Below are 10,559 nucleotides of genomic sequence, written 5' to 3'. Positions count from 1 at the left end.
AAATGGATCAACAAGCTTCACAATGCACAACCACTCTTTAGGGTTTCGAAATGAGGAAGGAAGTTGAAGAGAAGAAGGTACATGTGGCCATAAATGTGTTTAAATATGGTCCAAACCCTAAAATTTAGGATTTGCCCCTAGCTGAGAACGTTTGGCGCACCAGCATACACACAACATAATAATGCGATCCGGAGTACGCCCTGCGTGCGAAGGTGTATGCCCGGGATACTCCAGCTGACTCCGGAATTACGAAATTGCCATCGGGGACTAAACTTGCAAATAAAGAACAACTCAAGGGTTAAAAAGAATACCTGAATATGTGACAACCTGAAATTTCCATTCTGTACAAACCATATCAAGTCAGTAGAAGATTAGAACAGTTGCAGTAAATTTCCAGACTTTTAGTATAAGTTTGAGTATTTCAGGTTTACACTTAAGGATATATCAGGAGAGTGGATGACTAGGGTTTTGTGCAACTCTGTTATTCCAAAACTCTATGATATTAGAGTTCATTTTGTGAATAAAATATTTTCTGCCAAAAATCCCAGGACTATATATAGGATTCTGAGCCATATTTGTTCATTAGTTACATTTCCAACTAGAGAAAAGCCGAATTCTCTCTCAAGGATCTTCAGACTTTCTTCCCAGAACATGAGTACTTCTATCTAGTTGTATTATATAGCTTATTAAGTGCTTAATAACCAAGATTACATGTCAAAACAACAAGATTTAGGATTTTACTGCCCAAGAACATCTTGGACCGTAAACCATCCTTTAAGGCACAAATGGTGCCTAGTCCTTTCCTTAAGCAATGAAACTAGTTTGGACTTGTACCCTAATGTGTTTAGGACTAGAAAACACACTTAGAACACCAAGAGTAAGGTGTTCACGGCCCAAGAAGTTCCAGGGCCGTGAACTCCAAATAATAGGGCCAAAAGGTACTTCAAACTCTCCTAAAGCCTTGTACACTAGCCTAGTTTAGTTCCTAGTTAAATTAGGGACTTGAAATCACCAAAAACACCCTTCCAAGGGAGATTACAGCCGTAATCTCCATGGGGTTTGGTCCCAGGGCTGTGAACTCCTAAAAGGAGTTATATAATTCCCTAAACTCTTCCAAAGACCAAGCCATTAAGTAGAAATGCTTCTAGGGAACATGTAGAACTTCAAAGCACAAAATAACCTTAAGCTTAGGAGCTTACATCCGTAAACTCAAGAGTTTGCGACCGTAAACTCCTTGTGTGGTTGTTCTTAGAGAGTAAACTCAAGAATGGGGTCCTTTGGAACCCTAAAACCCTAGCCTTGACCTACAACAACTTAGATGCAATCCTTAGGGCTGATAACACTTATATAAAGTGTTTATCATGTTCTAGGATGTCTTAACATTTTCAATTAGTAGTTTAAGACTAATTGGGTGCATATATGTGTGATTATATGTTCATTAGGATCATAGTGCGTGTACAAGTCCTCACTTGACACCTAACAATCCTACACCGTTCAGTTCATTCAAACCACCATCTTCAGGTGAGTTCATACCCCTTAATCAATGTTTTAAATGATTTTAAATGATTTAATGGGGGGGGGGGGGAATACAAGTAGAAAACAACATGTTATTAAATCAATCATATGTTTTTATAACTGTGTTTTCATCCAACAGATTTCACATACTTCAAAATGTGATGCATGAAATGGTTTTCTATCTGAAAAATACCTTGGTAGCAAAACTATTACATTTGAAATATTTATTAAAATGACATCAAGTCATTGTTAATTATTTTTCAAAACTCGTAGATGTCTTACAAAACCATTTTTACCTTCTTGAACAAAACTATATCTATACACTTATGTTCTTATATATGTATTGATGTTATAGTTTTCATCCTTCATTCAGTTTCCCACACTCTTGTGTAGCAAGGGTGTATAAACCTATTTGGGCAATCAATTACCTTCCAGTTAACTATTATAGGGATAGTTAGGAGATACGAAACATTATTCCTATTACAAGGAATTACACCAGAGGCAGTTCATTCATGAGTCTATACTATACATTACATGTTACATGAATACGTCTACATCGATACGCTTACATGAATACATTTACATATATACATTTATTTGTATACACTTACATGGATACTTGTACCTTGATTCACTAGGATGATTTACTAGTACATTATGTGTAAATTGTCCTGCCTATCCCAGTTCAACGGGATGTCTAGACGGGACTAACCATTCCGGAACCCACCTGTTAGCAACAGTGGTAAATGAACATCTACGGATGCCTACGGTTATTACTTATATTAGGGGTACCTTTACGGGACTAACCATTCCTTTCGCCTACTATTCGCTACAGAGGTAAATGACCATCTACGGATGCCTACGGTTAATACTTATATTAGGAGTACCTTTACGGGACTAACCATTCCTTAAACCTGCTGCAACTATAGAGGAAAATTGAACAATCTATGGATGTTCAAAGGTTATACATTTCGCTAGTTGCGATGTCGTGTTAATCCTAATACAAAAGGATAACAGTTACATGATTATATTTTTCCTATTACTTTATATTGTGATACATTCACATAAACGATGAGTTAGACTAAGTACTGTTAGTAATAGTCAAAAGGAAGGAAAAACTATCATTTTTATAGCAAAACATTCGGGTCTTGGTAGAAGACTACATTTCATACTAGTAGGAAATATGGGATTTTCTAGGGTTTTCATACTTATATCAACTGTTTCATTCAAAGATTTACATGGCATTCATAACAGCTTTCCAAAACAAGGCAATGACACTTAAATACTTATGAATTCACCAGCTTTACGCTGATACTCGCTTTCAAAATAACTTGTATTCTCAGGTCACCAGTAGACAGGTATGATGGCCAGGTTTTGAGAAGACGGAGCACAGACAAGACTCGTCTTTTATTTTGATTACATATTTTGGTGTCTTATTACAATGAAAGAACACACATGTATTAAAACTTTACTTTTAATGCAATGGATGATGTTGTTGCTTGTTTACTGCTTTACACTGTCATGATACTTCACATGACGTCCTCCACCCCGGAACGTTTCCGTCGTTCTTGGTTTTGGGGTGTGACAGAATAATAGATGTTACAACGCTCTCGCATCCCCGCCTCAAGCTCCTACATCCATTCGGAACCATTCCGATGTTGCCACTAGACCTTGACCACTAACACTTCCTTGTTGCACATAGCCTTTGTCTTCCGAAATAAGATCACCACCGGTCTCTCCACATAATTCAGGCAATCATCAACCTGAATCTCATCCAGAGGAACAATTATGGACTCATCGGTCACACACTTTCGAAGTTGAGACACATGGAAGGTGTTATGGATCTGGTTGAGCTCGTCGGGAAAATCCAGCCGGTATGTGACCTTGCCCACCAGTGCTGAAATGCTGAAAGGTCCAATAAATCTAGGGCTCAAGTTGCCCTGCTTTCGAAACTGGATGAAACCTTTCCAAGGTGGCACCATCAGAAGCACCAAGTCTCCCACCTGAAACTCGAGATCCGAACGTCGTCGATCTACATAACTCTTATGCCGGCTTCACGCAACCCCTAACCTGTCGTGAACCTACTGAATCAACCCCGTGGTCTTGAGTACAACCTCTATACTACCCATGGCTCGATGCCCAACCTCCCCCAGCAAACCGGAGTCCTACACCTTCTTCCATATAGCATCTCCAATGGTGGTTGGTCAATACTGGCATGGTAACTATTGTTGTAGAAGAACTTGGCCAGTGGGAGGTAAGTATCCCAAATACCTACAAAATCCAACACATAAGCCCGAAGCATATCCTCGAGTGCCTGAATCGTCCGCTCGCTATGGCTATTGGTCTGAGGGTGGTATGATGTACTAAAGTGCAATGAGTGACTAACTCCTCACGAAACTTCCTCCAAAATCTAGAGGTGAAATGAAATCATCAATACTGGCACTAATTGTTGCACTACTACCTCCTGGACATAGATGTCCGCTAACGTCTCTGCGAAAATACTCTTGGAAATCGGTATGAAAAGCACACTCTTGGTCAGTCTATCAACAAAGACCCAGATAGAGTCAAAACCATGTTTCGTCCATGGAAATTTTGTGATAAAATCCATGGTAGTCTCTTCCCACTTCAACATGGGAATGGGTAAGGGTTGCATCTTGTCGTGGGGTCTCTAATGCTCGGCCTTGACTTTCCTCCAAGTCAAGCATCACTCCACAAACCCATCTATTTCCCTCTTCATATAGGGCCACCAATAACTCAACCCTAGATCCCTGTACATCTTCGTGGCCCCAGGATGGATAGAAAATTTTGACTTATGTGCCTCCTCTAAAACCGTCTATCTCACCCCACCAGATTTTGGAACCCAGACTCTACCACACTGAGTCAACAACCCTCGGTTGTCTCTGACAAATAAGGGAATATGTCCTATGACCCGCTCGGTCTTCCGGTTTTCCTTTTTTCAATCCCTCTACTTGAGCCTTCTTGATAAAATCCATCAAAGGCGAAGTGACAGTCATCCTCAAGCAGATATCTTAGATAGCTGAACTAGCGGTCTTGTGGCTCAAAGCATCAGCCACCACATTAGCCTTCCCAGGTTGGTACAGGATCTCGCAATCATAATCATTTACCACATCTAACCATCTCCGTTGCCGCATATTCATATTCGGTTGGTCCATCAAATACCTCAAACTTTTGCGGCCATTGTAGATAGGACACCGAACCCCATATAAAATGTCTCCAAATCTTGAGGGCAAAAACCATGACCCCCAACTCCAAATCATGTGTAGGGTAGTTCGCCTAATGAGGCTTCAGCTGCCTCGAAGCGTAAGCACTCACATGGCCCCTCTTCTTAAGACCCGCTCCCAAACCTGAAATAGAGGCGTCACAATAAACCAAAAAATCATCTAAACCCTCAGGAAGCATGAGAATCGGGACCTCACACAATCTCTGCCTCAGATTCTAAAAAGCCAACTGTTGACCAGGCCCCCACTGAAAGGCCACATTCTTCTTTGTCAAATGGGTCAAAGGTACTAAAATCTTGGAGAAATCCTAGATAAATGTCCAATAAAACCCTGCGAGACCAAAGAAACTCTGAATCTTAGATGCGATCCTTAGAACCTCCCACCACATCACGACCTCAATCTTGGACGGGTCGACTAATATACCCTTCTGGTTGACGATGTGCCCCAAAAATTACACCTCGCACAACCAAAAATTACACTTTGATAAGTTGGCATAAAGCCTCTCCCTCCTCAGGATATCCAGTAGCTCTCGCAGATGATTCTCATGCTACTCCTTGGTCTTGGAGTAGACCAAAATATCATCGATGAATACAATCACAGAATGATCTAGCATCAGCCTGTAAACTCGATTCATGAGATCCATGAACGTTGTTGGTTCATTGGTGAGCCGAAATGGCATCACCACGAACTCGTAATGACCATAGCGAGTTCTGAAGGCCATCTTCTATACATCATCATACCTGATCATCATCTGATGGTAACCTGATCGCAAATCAATCTTGGAAAACCAAAATGTACCCTGAAGCTGATCAAACAAATTGTTAATCCTCGAAAGTGGGTAATGGTTATTCATCGTTAGCTTATTCAACTCCGGTTAATCGATGCACATTCTGTGTGAACCATCTTTCTTCTTCCCAAATAGAATCAGTGCTCCCCACAAAAAGTTGCTTGGACGAATAAAACCCTTGTCTAGCAGCTCCTAAAGTTGCGTAGACAACTCAGGAAATACGACGTCTTGTCTATCGTAGCCGCACCAAGTACTAGATCAATCTGAAACTCAACCTGTGTCTCGGGAGGCACTCCTAGCAAATCCTCAGGAAACACATTGAGGAAATACCGAACAGTGGGAACCCCACTCAAACCCATCGTGTCCCTAACTTGAGTGTATGCAACATAATTTATGAACCTAAAACAACCCTACTGCAAATATCTCCTGGCCCTCACAGCTAAGCAGATAGTTGTCCCATGAGAAGCTATCTCGTCAGAAATAACCAGTTTTCCCCTACTTGGGGTTCGAAATCTAACTAGCTGGTGCTCGCAATCAACCATGGCCCCATTGGGGCCTAGCCAATCTATCCTGATGATAACCTTCGATCCTCTCTAGGGAAATTGCACCAAATCGATAGAGAATATCTCGTTAAACAAATTCAGGACAAACCCACGAAAATACATCAAAGCACTCACAGTACGGTCATATGTAATCTCAACTTATAGTAGGGAATGCAAAGTCTCGGGAGCATCGTAAAACTTATCGCTGAGCGCAAGAGATACAAAGGATCAAGTAGCCCCCGAATCAAACAGAACATGAGGGATCAAACCATTTACCAAAAAGGTCCCTACATAGAAATCAACATAAAATGAGCAGGAACGAAAGAAAGCAATAAAAGATAGAGGTAACACACATACTCGTAACCACATCTGGTGCTGCACAGGCCTCATCGGTAGTCAGCTGAAATCCCCTGCTCTTCACCAGGGGCCTCTGCCTTGCCCTAGAGGCCAACAATAATCCTCAATGTGGCTGGTGCAGGCGACGCCATAGCTCCCCTTGACAATCTCGGGAAATCAGCATTTTTATGGCCAGTCTGATTGCAATGAAAGCAATGCTCTAGGGGTAATCACCACTCATATGACCAATCTTCCCACATCTATAACAACCTGAACCTGCTGAATGACACACCCCACTATGCTTCTTACCACGTTTACTGTAGTGGCCTCAGACCTGCTGGCTCGTAGAATACGAATCAGAAACCTTGGGCTTCTTGGTCTGGCCTATAACAGTCTGCAGCTACTCCGAATTGCACTTCGACCAAAGCTCTAGCTCAATCTCCTGCTCATGGGCCCTCTCAATCATATCATTTAGGGTCTTGCACCCAGGAAAGCTCACAAACTCACTGATGTCATCTCTCAACATGTCATGATACCTCATATTCTTCATCTCCTCATCCGCAACGTAGTGCAGAACTAACATAGCCCTTTCTCGGAACTTGGTGGTGATCTCCACCACAGTATTGGTAGTGTGGTGAAGTTCCTAAAACTCCCTCATAAGTTTCTGCACCTTGATAGCCGGTGAAAACTCCCTTTAGAATCTTTAAACAAAATCCTCCCAGGTCATCACTGCTACTTCCGTTGTCTTAATATCTTGGGTAACCTCCGCCCACCAGTCTCGTGCTTGTCCCTCAGCAGGCAGGATTCAAATCCCACATTTACCCCTAAGGGCAAAAGCTCTTCCAATGAGCATTCTCCATGTCAGCGATCCAGCAATGGCTAGCGATAGGGTCCTTAACCCCGAAGAACTCAGGAGCTCCACAAGCCTTGAACTCCTGAAATTAAGGAGTTCGAGCTCAAATATGACCTGCAACAATCTCGGCTCGAAAAGTCCTCAACCTCTCATCCATCAACTCCAAAATCCCCTCCTTGATGGTACCGAATAACACAGGGGTAGCATCCAGGATACCGCGAGTAACCTCAGCCGAAATGAACTTGCGTAGACGCTCATCAATTGGTTTTGTGCATGAGACAGAACCTGAACCAGAACCAGAACCAGTACTTCCTTGATTGGTCATCACCATCCTCCAGACTGAAACACAACATAAAAACAATCAGCAAGGGGCTCGAGGGGACTCCTCTACACAAACCTCCTTAGAGTTTCTAGATATGCACTTGTTTCAGGTACAAGTCATCTGCTTCTAGTAGTATGGGCCCAATGCTACCTTTCAAATCTACTTATTCCTTCCTCGAGGTCAGTCCTGATTCCTCTAAGTCACCACACTAAAACCATAAATCAATCCTATGCCATACGAAATACATATCCTAGACTCTCCTAGGAATCCTCAACTCCTGCCACTCGTAATACCAAGAACCTCAATCACCACCGTTGTTTGCCATATGCATGCAAGTTATACACAAAATAGGATCACATAGATTGTCAAATGATGATTACCCTAAGTCTACAACCAAACAAGGAACATGAAATGAGGCCAAATCGATCATTCTAGGGCTATACAATCCTAATCGTATACAACTTTGAAAGCATACACTTAGCAAATAACTGAGTCAATATCAATTCCAAGTAATACATAACATCAAGTTCCACTAGGATATAAGGCACCATGCAAATCAGGAAATTCTATCATATGATTCTTGAAGGTATCCTTATCTCTAATCTAGCATACAATTTTCATATCGAGCATTCTACTCATAAGACATAAGTATGGGTAGTTTGGGAACCACTTACTTGAGCTCAATTGATCGCACACATCACACCCCTTCTTCTTAAATAAAATCATTCATAAAAGTTTAAATTTATTTTTATTTAAGAAAAACTATCATTTCCTCAGTTTGAGTTCTGACACACCCGAGAACATGCCTAGATCCCTCAAACCAAGGCTCTGATACTAAATTGAAACGATCCAAAAATAGTACTAAAAATTTTCATTTAAAAACAATTAATTTCATTCATTGATTGTACCAAAAGCCATCAATCATTACTGTATTCCAGATCGAAGTACAAATACATCAAGTGCGGAAATCATATGGGGAGGATGCTCTGCTATCACGTCGGGCCCTTCCCTTTTGAACTGGAAGTACCTGAAACAATAAACATAAATTGTAAGCGTAAAGTTTAGTGAGCTTCCAAAATTACCACATATAGCATGCATTTAATATAACAACACATGGTTGTGTCAGGTCCGTATCAACCCAAATAATAGCAAGTAGTTGCGTCGGGTTCGAATCAACCCTAGGGCTCATATCAACCCCGATTCCGTAATGAATCCGAGCCTAAACTAGATCAATACATAAATCATACAATTACATCATACAAAATCATATGATAGCATACAGGCTTTACTCATACAATACAGTGGGTCAGCCTTGGTGCCTTCAGCCCACTTAAGGTGGTAAGAAAGACTCACCTCATAGACAGACGAAAAGCTAAAATTACATGCTTATCTGAAACCCATGCTACTGGTCACCCTTACGAATAATAGTAACCAAATCTCAGACTACCATTCAAATACCTACAAAGCCCCTAGGAAAAACCCTAGTCAAAATCCAAGTCAAAGTCAACTGAGTTAACTGGGTTGACTCAGTCAGTACGCGGGGCGTACTCCTCATGTACGCAGGGCATGCTTCACATTTGACCGAGGATCGGGAGCTGACCTCGTATGTGCAGCGTACCCATCGGTACACCCAGCATACGCGGCTGCTCACCACCCCTATTATTAAGTGCTTAATCCTTTAAGCACTTACGTCCAAATTTCAGATCTAGGAAACAAAAGACGTTATTAACCATAAAGTTTCCAAATTTATGGTTTAGCATGGCTATTAATACCTTAACATCATAAACCCTAGTTTGTTAACCCATTAAGACCATCTAACACTTGCATGGAGAGAAACTAGAGACCAAAAATCAAACTTTATGACTTAACACCCCTCAAAACCTCTGAAAGGACAACTCAAAGCCTTGGAGTACCTTCTACTCACAAACACCAGGTTTGGGACCAAAGAGGGAACGACTTTGAGCTAAAACTAGATCCATAAGATTTCTACACCAAGGTTGTAGCTTTTTACCTGTGCACAAGGGGGACAAGATATTGAATCCAAGGCCTTGAGTGAAACACCACCACCTCAATGATCTTCCTTCTACTCCAAAAGCTCCAAATGGCACCAAAAATGGATCAACAAGCTTCACAATGCACAAACACTCTTTAGGGTTTCGAAATGAGGAAGGAGGCTGAAGATAAGAAGGTGTATGTGGCCATAAATATGTTTAAATAGGGTCCAAACACTAAAATTTAGGGTTTGCACCCTGGCTTCGTACATAGGGCGTACCAGCATATATGCAACATACTAATGCAATCCAGAGTATGCCATGCATATGAAGGTGTACGCCCCACATACTACAGCTGGCTCGGAAATTATTAAATTGCCACCAGGGACTAAACTTGCAAATAAAACACAACTCAAGGGTTAATATGAATACCTGAATAATAGATGTTACAACTATAATTCCACAAACACATTTCCCCCAAACCTTTTGGAAGTATTTTAGTTATTATGTATTATGGTCAATCAGAACATTCTATTAGTTAAACTAATTTCAACGGATATTGATGTGTTATGAGAATTTGATTTGACATGCAGAATTGTAAAGAACACAATGAACATGGTGATTTGGGTTTCTAAGAGATGCATTTGATTATGAAAGGTGTTACAAAAAGGATCTAGATTTAAATCTACATAATTAACACACACTCACACTCTCAATGTTACATCTCTCAAGCACACTCTAATAGTGATATGCAAACCACTATTTATAAAGGTGCTACAACTACTCTCTCTCATGTTACAAGGCTTTAGTAACCACATATGCAAGTGGGTCTTCTCAAGCCAAGCCTTCACTAGTCATCTAATGGAGAACATTGTACCCAACATTCTCCCCCTCAAAGTTAGGAATGGATGAATCGACTTCAATCTCCAAAATGAGCAACTTTGAAAACGAAATCTCAAGCATGACAAATGTAG

The sequence above is a fragment of the Lactuca serriola genome, chromosome 4, assembly GCF_051521515.1.
Source record: "Lactuca serriola cultivar US96UC23 chromosome 4, Lser_US96UC23_V15, whole genome shotgun sequence".
NCBI classification, from domain to species: domain Eukaryota; kingdom Viridiplantae; phylum Streptophyta; class Magnoliopsida; order Asterales; family Asteraceae; genus Lactuca; species Lactuca serriola.
The sequence above is the reverse complement of the archived record's forward strand: the minus strand, read 5'-3'. Positions refer to the sequence as shown.